Source organism: Electrophorus electricus, chromosome 15 (genome assembly GCF_041902795.1).
Source record: "Electrophorus electricus isolate QZ-2024a chromosome 15, ASM4190279v1, whole genome shotgun sequence".
NCBI classification, from domain to species: domain Eukaryota; kingdom Metazoa; phylum Chordata; class Actinopteri; order Gymnotiformes; family Gymnotidae; genus Electrophorus; species Electrophorus electricus.
In genome coordinates, this window is record NC_137511.1 from 21,154,964 (window position 1) to 21,180,053 (window position 25,090).

Here is a 25,090-nt window from a genome sequence, read left to right on the forward strand (position 1 = left end):
TGTATTTGCCTTAAACACTGTTTCAGGGCAAGAGATTGTGCTTTAGACTAAAAGGTAAAGCATTATAAGTTGAATCTTTACTTCGAAACTCTGTTCTTTACCTTTTTCACACTATGAAACAGCTTTCTATTCACCTTAAATACTGTTTCAGGGCAAGAGATTGTGCTTTGTACTAAAATTTAATGCATTATAAGAAGAATCTTTACTTTGAAACTGTCCATTACCTTTTTCACACTATGAAAGAGCTTTGTATTCACCTTAAACACTGTTTCAGGGCAAGAGATTGTGCTTTGTACTAAAATGTAATGCATTATAAGAAGAATCTTTACTTTGAAACTCTGTGCCTTACCTTTTTCGCACTATGAAACAGCTTTGTATTCAACTTAAACATTGTTTCAGCGCAAGAGATTGTGCTTTGTACTAAAATGTATTGCATTATAAGAAAAATCTTAAATTGAAATTCTGTCCTTTACCTTTTTCACACTTTGAAACATCTTTATATTCACCTTAAACACTGTTTCAGGGCAATAGATTATGCGATGGACTAAAATGTAATGCGTTATAAGAAGAATCTTTACTTTGAAACTGTCCATTACCTTTTTCATAATTTGAAACAGCTTTGTATTCACCTTAAACACTGTTTCAGGGCAAGAGATTGTGTTTTAGACTAAAACGTAATGCTTTATATGAAGAATCTTATTTTGAAACTCTTTTCTTTACCTTTTTCACAATATGAAACAGCTTTGTATTCGCCTTAAACACTGTTTCAGTTCAAGAGATTGTGCTTTGGACTAAATTGTAATGCATTATAAGAAGAATCTTTACTTTGAAACTCTGTGCTTTACCTTTTTCACACTATGAAACAGCTTTGTATTCGACTTAAACATTGTTTCAGCGCAAGAGATTGTGCTTTGTACTAAAATGTATTGCATTATAAGAAAAATATTAAATTGAAATTCTGTTCTTTACCTTTTTCACACTGTGAAACAATATAGTAATCACCTTAAACACTGTTTCAGGGCAAGAGATTGTGTTTTCGACTAAAACGTAATGCTTTTTAAGAAGAATCCTTACTTTGAAACTCTGTTCTTTACCTTTTTCACACTATGAAACAGCTTTATATTCGCCTTAAACACTGTTTCAGGGCAAGAGATTGTGCTTTAGACTAAAAGGTAAAGCATTATAAGAAGAATCTTTACTTCGAAACTCTGTTCTTTACCTTTTTCACACTATGAAACAGCTTTCTTTTCACCTTAAATACTGTTTCAGGGCAAGAGATTGTGCTTTGTATTAAAATGTAATGCGTTATAAGAAGAATCTTTACTTTGAAACTGTCCATTACCTTTTTCACACTATGAAACAGCTTTCTATTCGCCTTAAATACTGTTTCAGGGCAAGAGATTGTGCTTTGTACTAAAATGTATTGCATTATAAGAAAAATCTTAAATTGAAATTCTGTCCTTTACCTTTTTCACACTTTGAAACATCTTTATATTCACCTTAAACACTGTTTCAGGGCAATAGATTGTGCGATGGACTAAATTGTAATGCAATATAAGAAGAATCTTTACTTTGAAACTCTGTGCTTTACCTTTTTCATAATTTGAAACAGCTTTGTATTCGCCTTAAACACTGTTTCAGGGCAAGAGATTGTGTTTTAGACTAAAACGTAATGCTTTATAAGAAGAATCTTATTTTGAAACTCTTTTCTTTACCTTTTTCACACTATGAAACAGCTTTGTATTCGCCTTAAACACTGTTTCAGGGCAAGAGATTGTGCTTTGGACTAAATTGTAATGCAATATAAGAAGAATCTTTACTTTGAAACTCTGTGCTTTACCTTTTTCATACTGTGAAACAATATTGTAATCGCCTTAAACACTGTTTCAGGGCAAGAGATTGTGTTTTCGACTAAAACGTAATGCTTTTTAAGAAGAATCCTTACTTTGAAACTCTGTTCTTTACCTTTTTCACAGTATGAAACAGCTTTATATTCACCTTAAACAATGTTTCAGGGCAAGAGATTGTGCTTTAGACTAAAACGTAAAGCATTATAAGAAGAATCTTTACTTTGAAACTCTGTCCTTTACCTTTTTAACACTTTGAAACATCTTTATATTCACCTTAAACACTGTTTCAGGGCAATAGATTGTGCGATGGACTAAAATGTAATGCGTTATAAGAAGAATCTTTACTTTGAAACTGTCCATTACCTTTTTCATAATTTGAAACAGCTTTGCATTCACCTTAAACACTGTTTCAGGGCAAGAGATTGTGTTTTAGACTAAAATGTAATGCTTTATAAGAAGAATCTTATTTTGAAACTCTTTTCTTTACCTTTTTCACACTATGAAACAGCTTTCTATTCGCCTTAAACACTGTTTCAGGGCAAGAGCTTGTGTTTTCGACTAAAACGTAATGCTTTTTAAGAAGAATCCTTACTTTGAAACTCTGTTCTTTACCTTTTTAACAGTATGAAACAGCTTTGTATTCGCCTTAAACACTGTTTCAGGGCAAGAGATTGTGCTTTAGACTAAAATGTAATGCATTATAAGAAGAATCTTTACTTTGAAACTCTGTGCTTTACCTTTTTCACACTATGAAACAGCTTTGTATTCAACTTAAACATTGTTTCAGCGCAAGAGATTGTGCTTTGTACTAAAATGTATTGCATTATAAGAAAAATCTTAAATTGAAATTCTGTCCTTTACCTTTTTCATACTTTGAAACATCTTTATATTCACCTTAAACACTGTTTCAGGGCAATAGATTGTGCGATGGACTAAAATGTAATGCGTTATAAGAAGAATCTTTACTTTGAAACTGTCCATTACCTTTTTCATAATTTGAAACAGCTTTGTATTCGCCTTAAACACTGTTTCAGGGCAAGAGATTGTGTTTTAGACTAAAACGTAATGCTTTATATGAAGAATCTTATTTTGAAACTCTGTTCTTTACCTTTTTCACAGTATGAAACAGCTTTGTATTTGCCTTAAACACTGTTTCAGGGCAAGAGATTGTGTTTTCGACTAAAACGTAATGCTTTTTAAGAAGAATCCTTACTTTGAAACTCTGTTCTTTACCTTTTTCACACTATGAAACAGCTTTGTATTCGACTTAAACATTGTTTCAGCGCAAGAGATTGTGCTTTGTACTAAAATGTATTGCATTATAAGAAAAATATTAAATTGAAATTCTGTTCTTTACCTTTTTCACACTGTGAAACAATATAGTAATCACCTTAAACACTGTTTCAGGGCAAGAGATTGTGTTTTCGACTAAAACGTAATGCTTTTTAAGAAGAATCCTTACTTTGAAACTCTGTTCTTTACCTTTTTCACAGTATGAAGCAGCTTTGTATTTGCCTTAAACACTGTTTCAGGGCAAGAGATTGTGTTTTCGACTAAAACATAATGCTTTTTAAGAAGAATCCTTACTTTGAAACTCTGTTCTTTACCTTTTTCACACTATGAAACAGCTTTATATTCGCCTTAAACACTGTTTCAGGGCAAGAGATTGTGCTTTAGACTAAAACGTAAAGCATTATAAGAAGAATCTTTACTTTGAAACTCTGTTCTTTACCTTTTTCACACTATGAAACAGCTTTCTATTCGCCTTAAACACTGTTTCAGGGCAAGAGATTGTGCTTTGTACTAAAATGTAATGCATTATGAGAAGAATCTTTACTTTGAAACTCTGTGCTTTACCTTTTTAACACTATGAAACAGCTTTGTATTCGAATTAAACATTGTTTCAGCACAAGAGATTGTGCTTTGTACTAAAATGTATTGCATTATAAGAAAAATATTAAATTGAAATTCTGTTCTTTACCTTTTTCACACTGTGAAACAATATTGTAATCACCTTAAACACTGTTTCAGGGCAAGAGATTGTGTTTTCGACTAAAACGTAATGCTTTTTAAGAAGAATCCTTACTTTGAAACTCTGTTCTTTACCTTTTTCACAGTATGAAACAGCTTTATATTCACCTTAAACAATGTTTCAGGGCAAGAGATTGTGCTTTAGACTAAAACGTAAAGCATTATAAGAAGAATCTTTACTTTGAAACTCTGTCCTTTACCTTTTTAACACTTTGAAACATCTTTATATTCACCTTAAACACTGTTTCAGGGCAATAGATTGTGCGATGGACTAAAATGTAATGCGTTATAAGAAGAATCTTTACTTTGAAACTGTCCATTACCTTTTTCATAATTTGAAACAGCTTTGCATTCACCTTAAACACTGTTTCAGGGCAAGAGATTGTGTTTTAGACTAAAATGTAATGCTTTATAAGAAGAATCTTATTTTGAAACTCTTTTCTTTACCTTTTTCACACTATGAAACAGCTTTCTATTCGCCTTAAACACTGTTTCAGGGCAAGAGCTTGTGTTTTCGACTAAAACGTAATGCTTTTTAAGAAGAATCCTTACTTTGAAACTCTGTTCTTTACCTTTTTAACAGTATGAAACAGCTTTGTATTCGCCTTAAACACTGTTTCAGGGCAAGAGATTGTGCTTTAGACTAAAATGTAATGCATTATAAGAAGAATCTTTACTTTGAAACTCTGTGCTTTACCTTTTTCACACTATGAAACAGCTTTGTATTCAACTTAAACATTGTTTCAGCGCAAGAGATTGTGCTTTGTACTAAAATGTATTGCATTATAAGAAAAATCTTAAATTGAAATTCTGTCCTTTACCTTTTTCATACTTTGAAACATCTTTATATTCACCTTAAACACTGTTTCAGGGCAATAGATTGTGCGATGGACTAAAATGTAATGCGTTATAAGAAGAATCTTTACTTTGAAACTGTCCATTACCTTTTTCATAATTTGAAACAGCTTTGTATTCGCCTTAAACACTGTTTCAGGGCAAGAGATTGTGTTTTAGACTAAAACGTAATGCTTTATATGAAGAATCTTATTTTGAAACTCTGTTCTTTACCTTTTTCACAGTATGAAACAGCTTTGTATTTGCCTTAAACACTGTTTCAGGGCAAGAGATTGTGTTTTCGACTAAAACGTAATGCTTTTTAAGAAGAATCCTTACTTTGAAACTCTGTTCTTTACCTTTTTCACACTATGAAACAGCTTTGTATTCGACTTAAACATTGTTTCAGCGCAAGAGATTGTGCTTTGTACTAAAATGTATTGCATTATAAGAAAAATATTAAATTGAAATTCTGTTCTTTACCTTTTTCACACTGTGAAACAATATAGTAATCACCTTAAACACTGTTTCAGGGCAAGAGATTGTGTTTTCGACTAAAACGTAATGCTTTTTAAGAAGAATCCTTACTTTGAAACTCTGTTCTTTACCTTTTTCACAGTATGAAGCAGCTTTGTATTTGCCTTAAACACTGTTTCAGGGCAAGAGATTGTGTTTTCGACTAAAACATAATGCTTTTTAAGAAGAATCCTTACTTTGAAACTCTGTTCTTTACCTTTTTCACACTATGAAACAGCTTTATATTCGCCTTAAACACTGTTTCAGGGCAAGAGATTGTGCTTTAGACTAAAACGTAAAGCATTATAAGAAGAATCTTTACTTTGAAACTCTGTTCTTTACCTTTTTCACACTATGAAACAGCTTTCTATTCGCCTTAAACACTGTTTCAGGGCAAGAGATTGTGCTTTGTACTAAAATGTAATGCATTATGAGAAGAATCTTTACTTTGAAACTCTGTGCTTTACCTTTTTAACACTATGAAACAGCTTTGTATTCGAATTAAACATTGTTTCAGCACAAGAGATTGTGCTTTGTACTAAAATGTATTGCATTATAAGAAAAATATTAAATTGAAATTCTGTTCTTTACCTTTTTCACACTGTGAAACAATATTGTAATCACCTTAAACACTGTTTCAGGGCAAGAGATTGTGTTTTCGACTAAATCGTAATGCTTTTTAAGAAGAATCCTTACTTTGAAACTCTGTTCTTTACCTTTTTCACACTATGAAACAGCTTTATATTCGCCTTAAACACTGTTTCAGGGCAAGAGATTGTGCTTTAGACTAAAACGTAAAGCATTATAAGAAGAATCTTTACTTCGAAACTCTGTTCTTTACCTTTTTCACACTATGAAACAGCTTTCTGTTCGCCTTAAATACTGTTTCAGGGCAAGAGATTGTGCTTTGTATTAAAATGTAATGCGTTATAAGAAGAATCTTTACTTTGAAACTGTCCATTACCTTTTTCACACTATGAAACAGCTTTCTATTCGCCTTAAATACTGTTTCAGGGCAAGAGATTGTGCTTTGTACTAAAATGTATTGCATTATAAGAAAAATCTTAAATTGAAATTCTGTCCTTTACCTTTTTCACACTTTGAAACATCTTTATATTCACCTTAAACACTGTTTCAGGGCAATAGATTATGCGATGGACTAAAATGTAATGCGTTATAAGAAGAATCTTTACTTTGAAACTGTCCATTACCTTTTTCATAATTTGAAACAGCTTTGTATTCACCTTAAACACTGTTTCAGGGCAAGAGATTGTGTTTTAGACTAAAACGTAATGCTTTATATGAAGAATCTTATTTTGAAACTCTTTTCTTTACCTTTTTCACACTATGAAACAGCTTTGTATTCGCCTTAAACACTGTTTCAGTTCAAGAGATTGTGCTTTGGACTAAATTGTAATGCATTATAAGAAGAATCTTTACTTTGAAACTCTGTGCTTTACCTTTTTCACACTATGAAACAGCTTTGTATTCGACTTAAACATTGTTTCAGCGCAAGAGATTGTGCTTTGTACTAAAATGTATTGCATTATAAGAAAAATATTAAATTGAAATTCTGTTCTTTACCTTTTTCACACTGTGAAACAATATAGTAATCACCTTAAACACTGTTTCAGGGCAAGAGATTGTGTTTTCGACTAAAACGTAATGCTTTTTAAGAAGAATCCTTACTTTGAAACTCTGTTCTTTACCTTTTTCACACTATGAAACAGCTTTATATTCGCCTTAAACACTGTTTCAGGGCAAGAGATTGTGCTTTAGACTAAAAGGTAAAGCATTATAAGAAGAATCTTTACTTCGAAACTCTGTTCTTTACCTTTTTCACACTATGAAACAGCTTTCTTTTCGCCTTAAATACTGTTTCAGGGCAAGAGATTGTGCTTTGTATTAAAATGTAATGCGTTATAAGAAGAATCTTTACTTTGAAACTGTCCATTACCTTTTTCACACTATGAAACAGCTTTCTATTCGCCTTAAATACTGTTTCAGGGCAAGAGATTGTGCTTTGTACTAAAATGTATTGCATTATAAGAAAAATCTTAAATTGAAATTCTGTCCTTTACCTTTTTCACACTTTGAAACATCTTTATATTCACCTTAAACACTGTTTCAGGGAAATAGATTGTGCGATGGACTAAATTGTAATGCAATATAAGAAGAATCTTTACTTTGAAACTCTGTGCTTTACCTTTTTCATAATTTGAAACAGCTTTGTATTCGCCTTAAACACTGTTTCAGGGCAAGAGATTGTGTTTTAGACTAAAACGTAATGCTTTATAAGAAGAATCTTATTTTGAAACTCTTTTCTTTACCTTTTTCACACTATGAAACAGCTTTGTATTCGCCTTAAACACTGTTTCAGGGCAAGAGATTGTGCTTTGGACTAAATTGTAATGCAATATAAGAAGAATCTTTACTTTGAAACTCTGTGCTTTACCTTTTTCATACTGTGAAACAATATTGTAATCGCCTTAAACACTGTTTCAGGGCAAGAGATTGTGTTTTCGACTAAAACGTAATGCTTTTTAAGAAGAATCCTTACTTTGAAACTCTGTTCTTTACCTTTTTCACAGTATGAAACAGCTTTATATTCACCTTAAACAATGTTTCAGGGCAAGAGATTGTGCTTTAGACTAAAACGTAAAGCATTATAAGAAGAATCTTTACTTTGAAACTCTGTCCTTTACCTTTTTAACACTTTGAAACATCTTTATATTCACCTTAAACACTGTTTCAGGGCAAGATATTGTGTTTTAGACTAAAATGTAATGCTTTATAAGAAGAATCTTATTTTGAAACTCTTTTCTTTACCTTTTTCACACTATGAAACAGCTTTCTATTCGCCTTAAACACTGTTTCAGGGCAAGAGCTTGTGTTTTCGACTAAAACGTAATGCTTTTTAAGAAGAATCCTTACTTTGAAACTCTGTTCTTTACCTTTTTAACAGTATGAAACAGCTTTGTATTCGCCTTAAACACTGTTTCAGGGCAAGAGATTGTGCTTTAGACTAAAATGTAATGCATTATAAGAAGAATCTTTACTTTGAAACTCTGTGCTTTACCTTTTTCACACTATGAAACAACTTTGTATTCAACTTAAACATTGTTTCAGCGCAAGAGATTGTGCTTTGTACTAAAATGTATTGCATTATAAGAAAAATCTTAAATTGAAATTCTGTCCGTTACCTTTTTCATACTTTGAAACATCTTTATATTCACCTTAAACACTGTTTCAGGGCAATAGATTGTGCGATGGACTAAAATGTAATGCGTTATAAGAAGAATCTTTACTTTGAAACTGTCCATTACCTTTTTCATAATTTGAAACAGATTTGTATTCGCCTTAAACACTGTTTCAGGGCAAGAGATTGTGTTTTAGACTAAAACGTAATGCTTTATAAGAAGAATCTTATTTTGAAACTCTTTTCTTTACTTTTTTCACACTATGAAACAGCTTTGTATTCACCTTAAACACTGTTTCAGGTCAAGAGATTGTGCTTTGGACTAAATTGTAATGCATTATAAGAAGAATCTTTACTTTGAAACTCTGTTCTTTACCTTTTTCACACTATGAAACAGCTTTGTATTCGAATTAAACATTGTTTCAGCACAAGAGATTGTGCTTTGTACTAAAATGTATTGCATTATAAGAAAAATATTAAATTGAAATTCTGTTCTTTACCTTTTTCACACTGTGAAACAATATTGTAATCACCTTAAACACTGTTTCAGGGCAAGAGATTGTGTTTTCGACTAAAACGTAATGCTTTTTAAGAAGAATCCTTACTTTGAAACTCTGTTCTTTACCTTTTTCACACTATGAAACAGCTTTATATTCGCCTTAAACACTGTTTCAGGGCAAGAGATTGTGCTTTAGACTAAAAGGTAAAGCATTATAAGAAGAATCTTTACTTCGAAACTCTGTTCTTTACCTTTTTCACACTATGAAACAGCTTTCTGTTCGCCTTAAATACTGTTTCAGGGCAAGAGATTGTGCTTTGTATTAAAATGTAATGCGTTATAAGAAGAATCTTTACTTTGAAACTGTCCATTACCTTTTTCACACTATGAAACAGCTTTCTATTCGCCTTAAATACTGTTTCAGGGCAAGAGATTGTGCTTTGTACTAAAATGTATTGCATTATAAGAAAAATCTTAAATTGAAATTCTGTCCTTTACCTTTTTCACACTTTGAAACATCTTTATATTCACCTTAAACACTGTTTCAGGGCAATAGATTGTGCGATGGACTAAATTGTAATGCAATATAAGAAGAATCTTTACTTTGAATCTCTGTGCTTTACCTTTTTCATAATTTGAAACAGCTTTGTATTCGCCTTAAACACTGTTTCAGGGCAAGAGATTGTGTTTTAGACTAAAACGTAATGCTTTATAAGAAGAATCTTATTTTGAAACTTTTCTTTACCTTTTTCACACTATGAAACAGCTTTGTATTCGCCTTAAACACTGTTTCAGGGCAAGAGATTGTGCTTTCGACTAAATTATAATGCAATATAAGAAGAATCTTTACTTTGAAACTCTGTGCTTTACCTTTTTCATACTATGAAACTGCCTTGTATTCGACTTAAACATTGTTTCAGCGCAAGAGATTGTGCTTTGTACTAAAATGTATTGCATTATAAGAAAAATCTTAAATTGAAATTCTGTTCTTTACCTTTTTCACACTGTGAAACAATATTATAATCGCCTTAAACACTGTTTCAGGGCAAGAGATTGTGTTTTCGACTAAAACGTAATGCTTTTTAAGAAGAATCCTTACTTTGAAACTCTGTTCTTTACCTTTTTCACAGTATGAAACAGCTTTATATTCACCTTAAACAATGTTTCAGGGCAAGAGATTGTGCTTTAGACTAAAACGTAAAGCATTATAAGAAGAATCTTTACTTTGAAACTCTGTCCTTTACCTTTTTAACACTTTGAAACATATTTATATTCACCTTAAACACTGTTTCAGGGCAATAGATTGTGCTTTGTACTAAAATGTAATGCGTTATAAGAAGAATCTTTACTTTGAAACTGTCCATTACCTTTTTCATAATTTGAAACAGCTTTGTATTCGCCTTAAACACTGTTTCAGGGCAAGAGATTGTGTTTTAGACTAAAATGTAATGCTTTATAAGAAGAATCTTATTTTGAAACTCTTTTCTTTACCTTTTTCACACTATGAAACAGCTTTCTATTCGCCTTAAACACTGTTTCAGGGCAAGAGCTTGTGTTTTCGACTAAAACGTAATGCTTTTTAAGAAGAATCCTTACTTTGAAACTCTGTTCTTTACCTTTTTCACACTATGAAACAGCTTTGTATTCAACTTAAACATTGTTTCAGCGCAAGAGATTGTGCTTTGTACTAAAATGTATTGCATTCTAAGAAAAATCTTAAATTGAAATTCTGTCCTTTACCTTTTTCATACTTTGAAACATCTTTATATTCACCTTAAACACTGTTTCAGGGCAATAGATTGTGCGATGGACTAAAATGTAATGCGTTATAAGAAGAATCTTTACTTTGAAACTGTCCATTACCTTTTTCATAATTTGAAACAGATTTGTATTCGCCTTAAACACTGTTTCAGGGCAAGAGATTGTGTTTTAGACTAAAACGTAATGCTTTATAAGAAGAATCTTATTTTGAAACTCTTTTCTTTACCTTTTTCACACTATGAAACAGCTTTGTATTCACCTTAAACACTGTTTCAGGTCAAGAGATTGTGCTTTGGACTAAATTGTAATGCATTATAAGAAGAATCTTTACTTTGAAACTCTGTTCTTTACCTTTTTCACACTATGAAACAGCTTTGTATTCGAATTAAACATTGTTTCAGCACAAGAGATTGTGCTTTGTACTAAAATGTATTGCATTATAAGAAAAATATTAAATTGAAATTCTGTTCTTTACCTTTTTCACACTGTGAAACAATATTGTAATCACCTTAAACACTGTTTCAGGGCAAGAGATTGTGTTTTCGACTAAAACGTAATGCTTTTTAAGAAGAATCCTTACTTTGAAACTCTGTTCTTTACCTTTTTCACACTATGAAACAGCTTTATATTCGCCTTAAACACTGTTTCAGGGCAAGAGATTGTGCTTTAGACTAAAAGGTAAAGCATTATAAGAAGAATCTTTACTTCGAAACTCTGTTCTTTACCTTTTTCACACTATGAAACAGCTTTCTGTTCGCCTTAAATACTGTTTCAGGGCAAGAGATTGTGCTTTGTATTAAAATGTAATGCGTTATAAGAAGAATCTTTACTTTGAAACTGTCCATTACCTTTTTCACACTATGAAACAGCTTTCTATTCGCCTTAAATACTGTTTCAGGGCAAGAGATTGTGCTTTGTACTAAAATGTATTGCATTATAAGAAAAATCTTAAATTGAAATTCTGTCCTTTACCTTTTTCACACTTTGAAACATCTTTATATTCACCTTAAACACTGTTTCAGGGCAATAGATTGTGCGATGGACTAAATTGTAATGCAATATAAGAAGAATCTTTACTTTGAATCTCTGTGCTTTACCTTTTTCATAATTTGAAACAGCTTTGTATTCGCCTTAAACACTGTTTCAGGGCAAGAGATTGTGTTTTAGACTAAAACGTAATGCTTTATAAGAAGAATCTTATTTTGAAACTTTTCTTTACCTTTTTCACACTATGAAACAGCTTTGTATTCGCCTTAAACACTGTTTCAGGGCAAGAGATTGTGCTTTCGACTAAATTATAATGCAATATAAGAAGAATCTTTACTTTGAAACTCTGTGCTTTACCTTTTTCATACTATGAAACTGCCTTGTATTCGACTTAAACATTGTTTCAGCGCAAGAGATTGTGCTTTGTACTAAAATGTATTGCATTATAAGAAAAATCTTAAATTGAAATTCTGTTCTTTACCTTTTTCACACTGTGAAACAATATTATAATCGCCTTAAACACTGTTTCAGGGCAAGAGATTGTGTTTTCGACTAAAACGTAATGCTTTTTAAGAAGAATCCTTACTTTGAAACTCTGTTCTTTACCTTTTTCACAGTATGAAACAGCTTTATATTCACCTTAAACAATGTTTCAGGGCAAGAGATTGTGCTTTAGACTAAAACGTAAAGCATTATAAGAAGAATCTTTACTTTGAAACTCTGTCCTTTACCTTTTTAACACTTTGAAACATATTTATATTCACCTTAAACACTGTTTCAGGGCAATAGATTGTGCTTTGTACTAAAATGTAATGCGTTATAAGAAGAATCTTTACTTTGAAACTGTCCATTACCTTTTTCATAATTTGAAACAGCTTTGTATTCGCCTTAAACACTGTTTCAGGGCAAGAGATTGTGTTTTAGACTAAAACGTAATGCTTTATAAGAAGAATCTTATTTTGAAACTCTTTTCTTTACCTTTTTCACACTATGAAACAGCTTTGTATTCGCCTTAAACACTGTTTCAGGGCAAGAGATTGTGCTTTGGACTAAATTGTAATGCATTATAAAAAGAATCTTTACTTTGAAACTCTGTTCTTTACCTTTTTCACACTATGAAACAGCTTTGTATTCGAATTAAACATTGTTTCAGGGCAAGAGATTGTGCTTTGTACTAAAATGTAATGCATTATAAGAAGAATCTTTACTTTGAAACTCTGTGCTTTACCTTTTTCACACTATGAAACAGCTTTGTATTCAACTTAAACATTGTTTCAGCGCAAGAGATTGTGCTTTGTACTAAAATGTATTGCATTATAAGAAAAATCTTAAATTGAAATTCTGTCCTTTACCTTTTTCACACTTTGAAACATCTTTATATTCACCTTAAACACTGTTTCAGGGCAATAGATTGTGCGATGGACTAAATTGTAATGCAATATAAGAAGAATCTTTACTTTGAAACTCTGTGCTTTACCTTTTTCATAATTTGAAACAGCTTTGTATTCGCCTTAAACACTGTTTCAGGGCAAGAGATTGTGTTTTAGACTAAAACGTAATGCTTTATAAGAAGAATCTTATTTTGAAACTCTTTTCTTTACCTTTTTCACACTATGAAACAGCTTTGTATTCGCCTTAAACACTGTTTCAGGGCAAGAGATTGTGCTTTGGACTAAATTGTAATGCAATATAAGAAGAATCTTTACTTTGAAACTCTGTGCTTTACCTTTTTCATACTGTGAAACAATATTGTAATCGCCTTAAACACTGTTTCAGGGCAAGAGATTGTGTTTTCGACTAAAACGTAATGCTTTTTAAGAAGAATCCTTACTTTGAAACTCTGTTCTTTACCTTTTTCACAGTATGAAACAGCTTTATATTCACCTTAAACAATGTTTCAGGGCAAGAGATTGTGCTTTAGACTAAAATGTAATGCATTATAAGAAGAATCTTTACTTTGAAACTCTGTGCTTTACCTTTTTCACACTATGAAACAGCTTTGTATTCAACTTAAACATTGTTTCAGCGCAAGAGATTGTGCTTTGTACTAAAATGTATTGCATTATAAGAAAAATCTTAAATTGAAATTCTGTCCTTTACCTTTTTCATACTTTGAAACATCTTTATATTCACCTTAAACACTGTTTCAGGGCAATAGATTGTGCGATGGACTAAAATGTAATGCGTTATAAGAAGAATCTTTACTTTGAAACTGTCCATTACCTTTTTCATAATTTGAAACAGATTTGTATTCGCCTTAAACACTGTTTCAGGGCAAGAGATTGTGTTTTAGACTAAAACGTAATGCTTTATAAGAAGAATCTTATTTTGAAACTCTTTTCTTTACCTTTTTCACACTATGAAACAGCTTTGTATTCACCTTAAACACTGTTTCAGGTCAAGAGATTGTGCTTTGGACTAAATTGTAATGCATTATAAGAAGAATCTTTACTTTGAAACTCTGTTCTTTACCTTTTTCACACTATGAAACAGCTTTGTATTCGAATTAAACATTGTTTCAGCACAAGAGATTGTGCTTTGTACTAAAATGTATTGCATTATAAGAAAAATATTAAATTGAAATTCTGTTCTTTACCTTTTTCACACTGTGAAACAATATTGTAATCACCTTAAACACTGTTTCAGGGCAAGAGATTGTGTTTTCGACTAAAACGTAATGCTTTTTAAGAAGAATCCTTACTTTGAAACTCTGTTCTTTACCTTTTTCACACTATGAAACAGCTTTATATTCGCCTTAAACACTGTTTCAGGGCAAGAGATTGTGCTTTAGACTAAAAGGTAAAGCATTATAAGAAGAATCTTTACTTCGAAACTCTGTTCTTTACCTTTTTCACACTATGAAACAGCTTTCTGTTCGCCTTAAATACTGTTTCAGGGCAAGAGATTGTGCTTTGTATTAAAATGTAATGCGTTATAAGAAGAATCTTTACTTTGAAACTGTCCATTACCTTTTTCACACTATGAAACAGCTTTCTATTCGCCTTAAATACTGTTTCAGGGCAAGAGATTGTGCTTTGTACTAAAATGTATTGCATTATAAGAAAAATCTTAAATTGAAATTCTGTCCTTTACCTTTTTCACACTTTGAAACATCTTTATATTCACCTTAAACACTGTTTCAGGGCAATAGATTGTGCGATGGACTAAATTGTAATGCAATATAAGAAGAATCTTTACTTTGAATCTCTGTGCTTTTCCTTTTTCATAATTTGAAACAGCTTTGTATTCGCCTTAAACACTGTTTCAGGGCAAGAGATTGTGTTTTAGAATAAAACGTAATGCTTTATAAGAAGAATCTTATTTTGAAACTTTTCTTTACCTTTTTCACACTATGAAACAGCTTTTTATTCGCCTTAAACACTGTTTCAGGGCAAGAGATTGTGCTTTCGACTAAATTATAATGCAATATAAGAAGAATCTTTACTTTGAAACTCTGTGCTTTACCTTTTTCATACTATGAAACTGCCTTGTATTCGACTTAAACATTGTTTCAGCGCAAGAGATTGTGCTTTGTACTAAAATGTATTGCATTATAAGAAAAATCTTAAATTGAAATTCTGTTCTTTACCTTTTTCACACTGTGAAACAATATTATAATCGCCTTAAACACTGTTTCAGGGCAAGAGATTGTGTTTTCGACTAAAACGTAATGCTTTTTAAGAAGAATCCTTACTTTGAAACTCTGTTCTTTACCTTTTTCACAGTATGAAACAGCTTTATATTCACCTTAAACAATGTTTCAGGGCAAGAGATTGTGCTTTAGACTAAAACGTAAAGCATTATAAGAAGAATCTTTACTTTGAAACTCTGTCCTTTACCTTTTTAACACTTTGAAACATATTTATATTCACCTTAAACACTGTTTCAGGGCAATAGATTGTGCTTTGTACTAAAATGTAATGCGTTATAAGAAGAATCTTTACTTTGAAACTGTCCATTACCTTTTTCATAATTTGAAACAGCTTTGTATTCGCCTTAAACACTGTTTCAGGGCAAGAGATTGTGTTTTAGACTAAAACGTAATGCTTTATAAGAAGAATCTTATTTTGAAACTCTTTTCTTTACCTTTTTCACACTATGAAACAGCTTTGTATTCGCCTTAAACACTGTTTCAGGGCAAGAGATTGTGCTTTGGACTAAATTGTAATGCATTATAAAAAGAATCTTTACTTTGAAACTCTGTTCTTTACCTTTTTCACACTATGAAACAGCTTTGTATTCGAATTAAACATTGTTTCAGGGCAAGAGATTGTGCTTTGTACTAAAATGTAATGCATTATAAGAAGAATCTTTACTTTGAAACTCTGTGCCTTACCTTTTTCACACTATGAAACAGCTTTGTATTCACCTTAAACACTGTTTCAGGGCAAGAGATTGTGCTTTGTACTAAAATGTAATGCATTATAAGAAGAATCTTTACTTTGAAACTCTGTGCTTTACCTTTTTCACACTATGAAACAGCTTTGTATTCAACTTAAACATTGTTTCAGCGCAAGAGATTGTGCTTTGTACTAAAATGTATTGCATTATAAGAAAAATCTTAAATTGAAATTCTGTCCTTTACCTTTTTCACACTTTGAAACATCTTTATATTCACCTTAAACACTGTTTCAGGGCAATAGATTGTGCGATGGACTAAAATGTAATGCGTTATAAGAAGAATCTTTACTTTGAAACTGTCCATTACCTTTTTCATAATTTGAAACAGCTTTGTATTCGCCTTAAACACTGTTTCAGGGCAAGAGATTGTGTTTTAGACTAAAACGTAATGCTTTATATGAAGAATCTTATTTTGAAACTCTTTTCTTTACCTTTTTCACACTATGAAACAGCTTTGTATTCACCTTAAACACTGTTTCAGTTCAAGAGATTGTGCTTTGGACTAAATTGTAATGCATTATAAGAAGAATCTTTACTTTGAAACTCTGTTCTTTACCTTTTTCACACTATGAAACAGCTTTGTATTCGACTTAAACATTGTTTCAGCGCAAGAGATTGTGCTTTGTACTAAAATGTATTGCATTATAAGAAAAATCTTAAATTGAAATTCTGTTCTTTACCTTTTTCACACTGTGAAACAATATTGTAATCGCCTTAAACACTGTTTCAGGGCAAGAGATTGTGTTTTCAACTAAAACGTAATGCTTTTTAAGAAGAATCCTTACTTTGAAACTCTGTTCTTTACCTTTTTCACAGTATGAAACAGCTTTGTATTTGCCTTAAACACTGTTTCAGGGCAAGAGATTGTGTTTTCGACTAAAACGTAATGCTTTTTAAGAAGAATCCTTACTTTGAAACTCTGTTCTTTACCTTTTTCACACTATGAAACAGCTTTGTATTCGACTTAAACATTGTTTCAGCGCAAGAGATTGTGCTTTGTACTAAAATGTATTGCATTATAAGAAAAATATTAAATTGAAATTCTGTTCTTTACCTTTTTCACACTGTGAAACAATATAGTAATCACCTTAAACACTGTTTCAGGGCAAGAGATTGTGTTTTCGACTAAAACGTAATGCTTTTTAAGAAGAATCCTTACTTTGAAACTCTGTTCTTTACCTTTTTCACAGTATGAAGCAGCTTTGTATTTGCCTTAAACACTGTTTCAGGGCAAGAGATTGTGTTTTCGACTAAAACGTAATGTTTTTTAAGAAGAATCCTTACTTTGAAACTCTGTTCTTTACCTTTTTCACACTATGAAACAGCTTTATATTCGCCTTAAACACTGTTTCAGGGCAAAGATTGTGCTTTAGACTAAAACGTAAAGCATTATAAGAAGAATCTTTACTTTGAAACTCTGTTCTTTACCTTTTTCACACTATGAAACAGCTTTCTATTCGCCTTAAACACTGTTTCAGGGCAAGAGATTGTGCTTTGTACTAAAATGTAATGCATTATGAGAAGAATCTTTACTTTGAAACACTGTGCTTTACCTTTTTAACACTATGAAACATCTTTCTATTCGCCTTAAACACTGTTTCAGGGCAAGAGATTGTGCTTTGTACTAAAACGTAATGCGTTATAAGAAGAATCTTATTTTGAAACTCTTTTCTTTACCTTTTTCACACTATGAAACAGCTTTGTATTCGCCTTAAACACTGTTTCAGGTCAAGAGATTGTGCTTTGGACTAAATTGTAATGCATTATAAGAAGAATCTTTACTTTGAAACTCTGTTCTTTACCTTTTTCACACTATGAAACAGCTTTGTATTCGAATTAAACATTGTTTCAGCACAAGAGATTGTGCTTTGTACTAAAATGTATTGCATTATAAGAAAAATATTAAATTGAAATTCTGTCCTTTACCTTTTTCACACTTTGAAACATCTTTATATTCACCTTAAACACTGTTTCAGGGCAATAGATTGTGCGATGGACTAAATTGTAATGCAATATAAGAAGAATCTTTACTTTGAATCTCTGTGCTTTTCCTTTTTCATAATTTGAAACAGCTTTGTATTCGCCTTAAACACTGTTTCAGGGCAAGAGATTGTGTTTTAGAATAAAACGTAATGCTTTATAAGAAGAATCTTATTTTGAAACTTTTCTTTACCTTTTTCACACTATGAAACAGCTTTTTATTCGCCTTAAACACTGTTTCAGGGCAAGAGATTGTGCTTTCGACTAAATTATAATGCAATATAAGAAGAATCTTTACTTTGAAACTCTGTGCTTTACCTTTTTCATACTATGAAACTGCCTTGTATTCGACTTAAACATTGTTTCAGCGCAAGAGATTGTGCTTTGTACTAAAATGTATTGCATTATAAGAAAAATCTTAAATTGAAATTCTGTTCTTTACCTTTTTCACACTGTGAAACAATATTATAATCGCCTTAAACACTGTTTCAGGGCAAGAGATTGTGTTTTCGACTAAAACGTAATGCTTTTTAAGAAGAATCCTTACTTTGAAACTCTGTTCTTTACCTTTTTCACAGTATGAAACAGCTTTATATTCACCTTAAACAATGTTTCAGGGCAAGAGATTGTGCTTTAGACTAAAACGTAAAGCATTATAAGAAGAATCTTTACTTTGAAACTCTGTCCTTTACCTTTTTAACACTTTGAAACATATTTATATTCACCTTAAACACTGTTTCAGGGCAATAGATTGTGCTTTGTACTAAAATGTAATGCGTTATAAGAAGAATCTTTACTTTGAAACTGTCCATTACCTTTTTCATAATTTGAAACAGCTTTGTATTCGCCTTAAACACTGTTTCAGGGCAAGAGATTGTGTTTTAGACTAAAACGTAATGCTTTATAAGAAGAATCTTATTTTGAAACTCTTTTCTTTACCTTTTTCACACTATGAAACAGCTTTGTATTCGCCTTAAACACTGTTTCAGGGCAAGAGATTGTGCTTTGGACTAAATTGTAATGCATTATAAAAAGAATCTTTACTTTGAAACTCTGTTCTTTACCTTTTTCACACTATGAAACAGCTTTGTATTCGAATTAAACATTGTTTCAGGGCAAGAGATTGTGCTTTGTACTAAAATGTAATGCATTATAAGAAGAATCTTTACTTTGAAACTCTGTGCCTTACCTTTTTCACACTATGAAACAGCTTTGTATTCACCTTAAACACTGTTTCAGGGCAAGAGATTGTGCTTTGTACTAAAATGTAATGCATTATAAGAAGAATCTTTACTTTGAAACTCTGTGCTTTACCTTTTTCACACTATGAAACAGCTTTGTATTCAACTTAAACATTGTTTCAGCGCAAGAGATTGTGCTTTGTACTAAAATGTATTGCATTATAAGAAAAATCTTAAATTGAAATTCTGTCCTTTACCTTTTTCACACTTTGAAACATCTTTATATTCACCTTAAACACTGTTTCAGGGCAATAGATTGTGCGATGGACTAAAATGTAATGCGTTATAAGAAGAATCTTTACTTTGAAACTGTCCATTACCTTTTTCATAATTTGAAACAGCTTTGTATTCGCCTTAAACACTGTTTCAGGGCAAGAGATTGTGTTTTAGACTAAAACGTAATGCTTTATATGAAGAATCTTATTTTGAAACTCTTTTCTTTACCTTTTTCACACTATGAAACAGCTTTGTATTCACCTTAAACACTGTTTCAGTTCAAGAGATTGTGCTTTGGACTAAATTGTAATGCATTATAAGAAGAATCTTTACTTTGAAACTCTGTTCTTTACCTTTTTCACACTATGAAACAGCTTTGTATTCGACTTAAACATTGTTTCAGCGCAAGAGATTGTGCTTTGTACTAAAATGTATTGCATTATAAGAAAAATCTTAAATTGAAATTCTGTTCTTTACCTTTTTCACACTGTGAAACAATATTGTAATCGCCTTAAACACTGTTTCAGGGCAAGAGATTGTGTTTTCAACTAAAACGTAATGCTTTTTAAGAAGAATCCTTACTTTGAAACTCTGTTCTTTACCTTTTTCACAGTATGAAACAGCTTTGTATTTGCCTTAAACACTGTTTCAGGGCAAGAGATTGTGTTTTCGACTAAAACGTAATGCTTTTTAAGAAGAATCCTTACTTTGAAACTCTGTTCTTTACCTTTTTCACACTATGAAACAGCTTTGTATTCGACTTAAACATTGTTTCAGCGCAAGAGATTGTGCTTTGTACTAAAATGTATTGCATTATAAGAAAAATATTAAATTGAAATTCTGTTCTTTACCTTTTTCACACTGTGAAACAATATAGTAATCACCTTAAACACTGTTTCAGGGCAAGAGATTGTGTTTTCGACTAAAACGTAATGCTTTTTAAGAAGAATCCTTACTTTGAAACTCTGTTCTTTACCTTTTTCACAGTATGAAGCAGCTTTGTATTTGCCTTAAACACTGTTTCAGGGCAAGAGATTGTGTTTTCGACTAAAACGTAATGTTTTTTAAGAAGAATCCTTACTTTGAAACTCTGTTCTTTACCTTTTTCACACTATGAAACAGCTTTATATTCGCCTTAAACACTGTTTCAGGGCAAAGATTGTGCTTTAGACTAAAACGTAAAGCATTATAAGAAGAATCTTTACTTTGAAACTCTGTTCTTTACCTTTTTCACACTATGAAACAGCTTTCTATTCGCCTTAAACACTGTTTCAGGGCAAGAGATTGTGCTTTGTACTAAAATGTAATGCATTATGAGAAGAATCTTTACTTTGAAACACTGTGCTTTACCTTTTTAACACTATGAAACATCTTTCTATTCGCCTTAAACACTGTTTCAGGGCAAGAGATTGTGCTTTGTACTAAAACGTAATGCGTTATAAGAAGAATCTTATTTTGAAACTCTTTTCTTTACCTTTTTCACACTATGAAACAGCTTTGTATTCGCCTTAAACACTGTTTCAGGTCAAGAGATTGTGCTTTGGACTAAATTGTAATGCATTATAAGAAGAATCTTTACTTTGAAACTCTGTTCTTTACCTTTTTCACACTATGAAACAGCTTTGTATTCGAATTAAACATTGTTTCAGCACAAGAGATTGTGCTTTGTACTAAAATGTATTGCATTATAAGAAAAATATTAAATTGAAATTCTGTTCTTTACCTTTTTCACACTGTGAAACAATATTGTAATCACCTTAAACACTGTTTCAGGGCAAGAGATTGTGTTTTCGACTAAAACGTAATGCTTTTTAAGAAGAATCCTTACTTTGAAACTCTGTTCTTTACCTTTTTCACACTATGAAACAGCTTTATATTCGCCTTAAACACTGTTTCAGGGCAAGAGATTGTGCTTTAGACTAAAAGGTAAAGCATTATAAGAAGAATCTTTACGGCGAAACTCTGTTCTTTACCTTTTTCACACTATGAAACAGCTTTCTGTTCGCCTTAAATACTGTTTCAGGGCAAGAGATTGTGCTTTGTATTAAAATGTAATGCGTTATAAGAAGAATCTTTACTTTGAAACTGTCCATTACCTTTTTCACACTATGAAACAGCTTTCTATTCGCCTTAAATACTGTTTCAGGGCAAGAGATTGTGCTTTGTACTAAAATGTATTGCATTATAAGAAAAATCTTAAATTGAAATTCTGTCCTTTACCTTTTTCACACTTTGAAACATCTTTATATTCACCTTAAACACTGTTTCAGGGCAATAAATTGTGCGATGGACTAAATTGTAATGCAATATAAGAAGAATCTTTACTTTGAAACTCTGTGCTTTACCTTTTTCATAATTTGAAACAGCTTTGTATTCGCCTTAAACACTGTTTCAGGGCAAGAGATTGTGTTTTAGACTAAAACGTAATGCTTTATAAGAAGAATCTTATTTTGAAACTCTTTTCTTTACCTTTTTCACACTATGAAACAGCTTTGTATTCGCCTTAAACACTGTTTCAGGGCAAGAGATTGTGCTTTCGACTAAATTATAATGCAATATAAGAAGAATCTTTACTTTGAAACTCTGTGCTTTACCTTTTTCATACTATGAAACTGCCTTGTATTCGACTTAAACATTGTTTCAGCGCAAGAGATTGTGCTTTGTACTAAAATGTATTGCATTATAAGAAAAATCTTAAATTGAAATTCTGTTCTTTACCTTTTTCACACTGTGAAACAATATTGTAATCGCCTTAAACACTGTTTCAGGGCAAGAGATTGTGTTTTCGACTACAACGTAATGCTTTTTAAGAAGAATCCTTACTTTGAAACTCTGTTCTTTACCTTTTTCACAGTATGAAACAGCTTTATATTCACCTTAAACAATGTTTCAGGGCAAGAGATTGTGCTTTAGACTAAAACGTAAAGCATTATAAGAAGAATCTTTACTTTGAAACTCTGTCCTTTACCTTTTTAACACTTTGAAACATCTTTATATTCACCTTAAACACTGTTTCAGGGCAATAGATTGTGCTTTGTACTAAAATGTAATGCGTTATAAGAAGAATCTTTACTTTGAAACTGTCCATTACCTTTTTCATAATTTGAAACAGCTTTGTATTCGCCTTAAACACTGTTTCAGGGCAAGAGATTGTGTTTTAGACTAAAACGTAATGCTTTATAAGAAGAATCTTATTTTGAAACTCTTTTCTTTACCTTTTTCACACTATGAAACAGCTTTGTATTCGCCTTAAACACTGTTTCAGGGCAAGAGATTGTGCTTTGGACTAAATTGTAATGCATTATAAGAAGAATCTTTACTTTGAAACTCTGTTCTTTACCTTTTTCACACTATGAAACAGCTTTGTATTCGAATTAAACATTGTTTCAGCGCAAGAGATTGTGCTTTGTACTAAAATGTATTGCATTATAAGAAAAATATTAAATTGAAATTCTGTTCTTTACCTTTTTCACACTGTGAAACAATATTGTAATCACCTTAAACACTGTTTCAGGGCAAGAGATTGTGTTTTCGACTAAAACGTAATGCTTTTTAAGAAGAATCCTTACTTTGAAACTCTGTTCTTTACCTTTTTCACACTATGAAACAGCTTTATATTCGCCTTAAACACTGTTTCAGGGCAAGAGATTGTGCTTTAGACTAAAAGGTAAAGCATTATAAGAAGAATCTTTACTTCGAAACTCTGTTCTTTACTTTTTTCACACTATGAAACAGCTTTCTATTCGCCTTAAATACTGTTTCAGGGCAAGAGATTGTACTTTGTACTAAAATGTAATGCGTTATAAGAAGAATCTTTACTTTGAAACTGTCCATTACCTTTTTCACACTATGAAACAGCTTTCTATTCGCCTTAAATACTGTTTCAGGGCAAGAGATTGTGCTTTGTACTAAAATGTATTGCATTATAAGAAAAATCTTAAATTGAAATTCTGTCCTTTACCTTTTTCACACTTTGAAACATCTTTATATTCACCTTAAACACTGTTTCAGGGCAATAGATTGTGCGATGGACTAAATTGTAATGCAATATAAGAAGAATCTTTACTTTGAAACTGTCCATTACCTTTTTCATAATTTGAAACAGCTTTGTATTCGCCTTAAACACTGTTTCAGGGCAAGAGATTGTGATTTAGACTAAAACGTAATGCTTTATAAGAAGAATCTTATTTTGAAACTCTTTTCTTTACCTTTTTCACACTATGAAACAGCTTTGTATTCGCCTTAAACACTGTTTCAGGGCAAGAGATTGTGCTTTGGACTAAATTGTAATGCAATATAAGAAGAATCTTTACTTTGAAACTCTGTTCTTTACCTTTTTCACACTATGAAACAGCTTTGTATTCGAATTAAACATTGTTTCAGCGCAAGAGATTGTGCTTTGTACTAAAATGTATTGCATTATAAGAAAAATATTAAATTGAAATTCTGTTCTTTACCTTTTTCACACTGTGAAACAATATTGTAATCACCTTAAACACTGTTTCAGGGCAAGAGATTGTGTTTTCGACTAAAACGTAATGCTTTTTAAGAAGAATCCTTACTTTGAAACTCTGTTCTTTACCTTTTTCACAGTATGAAACAGCTTTGTATTTGCCTTAAACACTGTTTCAGGGCAAGAGATTGTGTTTTCGACTAAAACGTAATGCTTTTTAAGAATAATCCTTACTTTGAAATTCTGTTCTTTACCTTTTTCACACTATGAAACAGCTTTCTATTCGCCTTAAACACTGTTTCAGGGCAAGAGATTGTGCTTTGTACTAAAATGTAATGCATTATGAGAAGAATCTTTACTTTGAAACTCTGTGCTTTACCTTTTTCACACTTTGAAACATCTTTATATTCACCTTAAACACTGTTTCAGGGCAAGAGATTGTGCTTTGTACTAAAATGTAATGCGTTATAAGAAGAATCTCTACTTTGAAACTGTCCATTACCTTTTTCACACTATGAAAGAGCTTTGTATTCACCTTAAACACTGTTTCAGGGCAAGAGATTGTGCTTTGGACTAAATTGTAATGCATTATAAGAAGAATCTTTACTTTGAAACTCTGTGCTTTACCTTTTTCACACTATGAAACAGCTTTGTATTCGACTTCAACATTGTTTCAGCGCAAGAGATTGTGCTTTGTAATAAAATGTATTGCATTATAAGAAAAATCTTAAATTGAAATTCTGTTCTTTACCTTTTTCACACTGTGAAACAATATTGTAATCGCCTTAAACACTGTTTCAGGGCAAGAGATTGTGTTTTCGACTAAAACGTAATGCTTTTTAAGAAGAATCCTTACTTTGAAACTCTGTTCTTTACCTTTTTCACACTATGAAACAGCTTTATATTCGCCTTAAACACTGTTTCAGGGCAAGAGATTGTGCTTTAGACTAAAACGTAAAGCATTATAAGAAGAATCTTTACTTTGAAACTGTTCTTTACCTTTTTCACACTATGAAACAGCTTTCTATTCGCCTTAAACACTGTTTCAGGGCAAGAGATTGTGCTTTGTACTAAAATGTAATGCATTATGAGAAGAATCTTTACTTTGAAACTCTGTCCTTT